This window comes from Gavialis gangeticus, unplaced genomic scaffold (genome assembly GCF_001723915.1).
Source record: "Gavialis gangeticus isolate Ggan-Ray unplaced genomic scaffold, GavGan_comp1, whole genome shotgun sequence".
NCBI classification, from domain to species: Eukaryota; Metazoa; Chordata; order Crocodylia; family Gavialidae; genus Gavialis; species Gavialis gangeticus.
Window position 1 is genome coordinate 32,593,291 of NW_017729001.1, and position 5,748 is coordinate 32,599,038.

The window sequence follows — 5,748 nt, forward strand, 5'->3', positions numbered from 1 at the left end:
AACCTCATCTCCTGAGCATCTGTCCAGGAGGGACCTGTGGGGTGCAGGCCAGGGGGCTCCATAGCTGGGCTGCCGCCTGGATCACAGCCTGTTCTTCCATGGTAGATTTAGGCTAGATATCAGGAGGCGCAACTTCACAGTCAGGGCAGCTAGGATCTGGAACCAACTTCCAAGAGAAGTGGTGCTGGCTCCTACCCTGGGGGTCTTTAAGAGGAGGCTAAATGTACACCTTTCTGGGGTTGTTTGACCCCAGTACTCTTTCCTGCCATGGCAGGGGGTCAGACTAAATGATCTACTCAGGTCCCTTCTGACCCTAGAAACTATGAAACTGTGGAAAGACAGGGCTGTTGGGTCAGTCCATGTCCCCCTCCACAGTCAGCCAGAAGCTCCCTGCCCCACTACTCATTAGAGAACTGACCGGGGCTCCTTTCCCTCTGAGTGTTAGGGGAGTTGTGCGACTCTTTCCAGGGTCCTTCACACTCCCACTAGTTTGTTTAAAAGGAATTGGATCAATGTTTGCAAGCACTGTGAAGCAATCGGGAGAAAATCCTGCATGCAGCATAGAAATGCCCTAAGAAACCAGAAGTGGCCTGAGCAAGTGGCCTGTTGCACTTGGTGCAACAGAAGATGTTACCAAACACATCGTGCTTCCCTGGACCATCAGAGCTACGACTGCAGTGCGGTGCTGCTAAGCAGCCTCAGCAGGAGCAGAGGACTTGGAAAGCACTGCGGCTTCTTCGTTCCCGCCAGGCGGGAAAGGGCAGGCTCCCAGCTGGACAGGATTGGGATAGGACATGATCCAGACACATGGCAGCAACCCTTCTCTAATAGTCCAACACTTCCCCAAATTTCAGGCATCCTCAGCAGAAAACCATCACAGGCCAGGGCTGCAGCCCCAGGGGAAATCACATGATTAGCAACGCCACTTCCACACGCAGTAAGAGCCACTGGGCTAATGGGTGGAGTCGGACTCAGGGTCCGAGTTTTGACCCTCTGGTGAAGCCAGTACCAGAGGCCTTACCCAGAGGGCAAGGGCTCTGTCGTCCCTGGCCCCGAAATGCACGGTGGCAGCTGGGTTTCTCTGCGTGACCCAGGCGGCTTGGTCGCATCTGTGATGTGGCAAGTGCATGCAGCAAGTCAGCCCCGGGCTCCTCTGCCCCCTCGGAGGACAGTGGCGCAGAGGGAGACAGACTAAACTTAGCGGCACCCGGCACAGAGACTAAACACAATTACGTCCCATAATCACTTAGCCTGGCAGAGGGAGAGGGCTTGTCGTGGGACACCGAATGGCTGGAAGCATCGGGTTTAAAAAGAGAAAACCCTGCTGAGACAGAAGGACCCGTGCCTCCCCAGGCCTGCCGTGTTGTCCCCCCAGAAGAGATCTCCAGATGCCCCAAGGCAAGGCCACGAGATCAGGTCCCACCAGCTAATCACTGAGTCCCCTCTGCCCTGCTTGGGGTGAACACACATGCCAGGGTTACCCAAAAGACCCTCTGCACTTCCCTGGCACCGCAGGGTGTTGCTTTGCTAGGGAAGTACCTGGCTCCTGCTTGCCCTATAGCCCCTCAGAGCTCCCTCCAGCCATGGGCAGGGGGTACACCAACAAACCCCGCCAGCGAGCCCCTGGGGAGCATGGACGAGAGCCAGGGGCATTCCCTCGTGGGGAGCATGGCGCGGCAGGGCCGGCCCTCGGGACCGTTTGTTTTCACAGCCCAGCCGCGCCAGGGCAGACAGAGCCCTCATTCACAGAGCAGCCGCTGGCGGGTGCCCAGGGGAGCAGAGACTTCCCCACCTCTGCCTGCTGCCCCACAGGTCTCCTGCGCGTGCCTGGGAAGCTCTCAGCACCGTGATTCACTCTGTTTCCTCTCCCTGCTCCCTTTCAGCTTGTCCCAGCCTCCAGCTCCTGTCTGGACGCGGCAGTGCCATGGTGAGGCACCTGCCAGCCCTTGAAAGACCCGGGTTTGACACCTTGGTTTTAGGGACCGTGGCAGAGGAAGCGTGGGTCAGCCAGGGGCATGGCTGCTTGCCTGTGGCCTCCTCCATGCCCACACCCCAGCCCAGCACCCCAGGAGCCTCCTGGCATTGTCCGCACAGTCCCCGAGCCAGCTATGCAGGTTGCCCGTTGTGGATGCTGCAGCCACTGTCCTGACCCGAACGCAGCCTGACCACAGCCACGCAGTGAGTGGCCATCCCCTAGAGCGATGGGGCGTCGTTCCAACACGGGTGTTCCCACAACCCCCCCACGGCACAACGCCGCACCACGGGGCAACCCTGCAGAAGCACCTGCCCCGGGGCAGAGCATTCACGGTACCTCTCCTCCTGTCTGAGCTCCTCTGGCCGTTCAAGGATGGGCCAGTGACCTGTGCACTCTTCCCACGGGCACAGGGATGGGGAAAGGCCCGTTCAGCACTGTCAGGCTTAGCTTCTTTCCTGCACCACTGACCCCAGAACAAAGAACTCCTTCCTCCTCTCACATAATGGTGGGTGCGGGTGGGAGGAGGCAGCAGCCTCTGCCTCAGGTCCCAACCCTCTGGTGAGTCACAGCCTCCCATTATGCAACCTGGAGTCTATCCTGCCCACCACACCCAGCTGGGGATCCAGGGGTCCCACTGGGAGGACAGACCTCATTGTTACTGGCACTGGGTGGGTGCCCAGAGAGAAGGGCTGCAGTGCAGAGGTCACTGGCAGGGAAGTTCCCACTGCTGCAGTGGGACCTGGTCCAAGGGCAGGTCCTCCTATGAAAACAAACAGCCCTCCCAGGAGAGCAGAGGCAGGCAGGAGATGACAGACCCCCTGGGTGTGGGGCAGTGGCTGCGGGGCAGCGCAATGGTTCCTTGCTCAGGTGTGTGAGGTCCCAGCAGAGTCCCCACAGGCCCTGTAAGGCACCTGGCTCTCCGGGGAAGGGGAAGAGCTGCCGTGCAGGGGCAGGATGGAGTGGGAGCCAAGAGTGGATCAGCCGGGAGAAGGGAGTCATGGCAAGATGCAGCCCTCCAGGGCGGAGGAGGAGGAGACAAGGGGAAGGGAAGGGGAAGGTGGCTGCAAACAAGCAAACCGTGGCAACCTCAGACCTGAGCTTGGGTCAAGTGCACCCCTGTGAGCCTGCCACGGGGCAGTCTAGCAGCCAGGGGGATCTCCCATCCATCCCCTTCCCTAACAGCACAGTGCCCAGAGGCCTCTGACCCAGAGCCGCTGCCTGGCTGGAGCTCTCGGGGTCGGGGTCACCACTCCAGCAGCACAAGTCGAGGTGACAGGGCACAGCCCAAGCATGAAGCAGCAGGTTAAGGGCTCAGGCAGAGCCTCTGTCCTCTTCCTGGATGGGAGAGCTCTTACTGCAGCATATTTTATTCATTGCACTGCCTTTGGGCCCTGCGGCCTTGGGCACAGGGTAGGCGCCTCATCAATATTTATCCCACTATTACAGTGGTTTCTCTCTTCTAAAAACAGACCTTGGGGCTTGGGAGGAGCCAGGCCACAGCACCGAACCCCAGTCAGCCCAGGGAGCTCACAACGTGGCTGCATCTTAGCTCAGCCAAGCCAGAAATACACCGAGATAGCCCCTCTGCCGGCTTAATGACGGGGGAAATTGCAAGGCACAGTCTGCGGGCCTCTGATGAGGTGCCCTAGAGTTGTCAGTGCTGCAGCTGGGCCCACCCAGGCTGATGACAGAGGTGTCAGCAGCCAGCTCTGCTGGGGTCCTTGATGTCTCTGGCCATGTTCAAGTCTTCCTTCTCTGGTACTGTGGAGCGGGGGGTTGGTGACAAGCAGGGCGGTTATCAGGGTGGAATGGACCTGCAGCCTGTGACTGGTCATTTCCAGCAGGCAGTAGCACCCCTAGCCTTGGTCCCGTGTCAGCAGATCTTGCATCCTCTCATCCTTGCCCTGCAAGCTCTGGTGCTTTCCCTCGGCTGGGCTTTTCCAGCTCATGAAGCAGGACTCACACCAAAGCCTGGAGCCACGCGCAGGCTTCTTTTGGCATTGACAGGACTGTCACGGACATGTCTCCACTGTCATCCAGGCTCCTACAAGGGGGGTAAAGTCAGGGTGAAGCCAGGTACTGATTCTGAATGCAGCGGGGCTCAGCAGCCAGTTAGAGGTTGATTGGTACCAGCCACCCTCGGTGCAAGAGGTGTCACACTCACCACCTGGCATCACTGCCGCTATGCACCAGATTGACAGCCAGGTGCCTGAAGGGAGTGAGTCTCTTGCCTTTGGTCCACCGGAGCCGTCTGGGATGCACTCCAGGTCTAAAAGAGCCAGCCCTTTCCTCTAACCACTATGTTGTGCTCCCTCATGCTCCTGATAAACCTGCTGGTCCCCCAAGGTCACAACTGCAGTGATGCTCCATGGTCTTCTCCCAGGGGGGTACTCCCACTCCACGAATCAACTTTGTGTTCATGTGCACACACGGGTCCTCATAGACATCAGGGATCCAGATAACTGAGCAGCCTGGGGTGGTTTAGTGACAGCGGCCCTGAGGTTGCTTTTTCCACCCCCCACCCCTGGATCTGTTCCACAAAAAGAGAGACACATCTGAACAGCGTGGCCAGGTCAGCCGTTCCACCTTCCCCACCAGCCTCATGCCTGCTGGCCCCTGAGCTGTTTCATGTCTCTTTGATGCCCTGGAAAAGTTGAATCAGAAGAGGATGTGAATCCAAACAACTTCCCTGTGCAGCGCAAACAGCCCCAGCTGAATTGACTCTATGTGGTCATCTGTACTCAGGAAACAGAGGACAGGATCAGGCAGGTCAGAGCCAGAGTGAGAGGCCTTGGTTAGAAACAGGTCTACTGCCCCAGCTGTCCCTAATTGTGGTGACAGACTCATTTGACGTAAATATCCCCCCGGACACAAAGGCAGCGCAAGGGACCCAGGACACTCGGGGGAAACCCAACCATCTGGTGTCAGGGCTGGCACTAAGTGAAGGGCAGACCACAACCAACGGCTGGGGCGATGGAAAACTCAGGTAAGCAGTCTGGTCCTGGCATGGTATTAGTGACACAGGGTGGAAATTTGCTTGGAGAAATAAGTAATTATTAGCTGGCCCCAGGAAGTGAAGGAGCCCAGAGCAGCCTGTAGGCAGAAGAGCAGCCTGGTGAGGTGATGTGGACTGGCTCTGATTTGGCTTTTTGTTTATTTGGCTTGTCTTCCCCCGACTTCCCCACCCTTCAGATCCTGTTTTGCGAGCCAAGCCCCAGCTTGCACAAATGGGTAAGCTTCAGGCTCGCTCCAGGCCCGGCTCGAGAAAGAGACATCCAATTCCTGCGCACTCCCTGCCATGCTAGTGTGCTGCACAAAGCTGCCCTGTGTTCCCCAGCCATGTGAAACCCCACAGATTGTGCACGGAGCCGGCTCCCTGATCTACAGCAATCCCTGGCTAAAGGCTACTATTATCGTATGTGCTGGGGAAGGAGTGCAGCCCGGCTGCTCCAGGCAGTGATTTCATCAGCTCTCACGGGCGGGTGAGGCAGTGGCAGGGCAGGCTGTGCTTGGATGAGGGTGTTTCAAGGAAAATCCAGGAAGTGGCATACGCTTTCCTCCAAGGGCTCGTCTACATGGTGACGCTCGCTCGACATATCAATCTGAATTAACAAAGGGTCTGAAGTGAGAGTGAATCAATTCAATCACACCAGACCTCAGTGTGCACACGGCCATGCTCAGCAGGCCTTAAATTAATTCAGCTCAATTCACTTCTAAAATAGACGAAGCTAAACTGATCAAGGCCACTCTCACTGGGAGCGAAAGAGTCCACA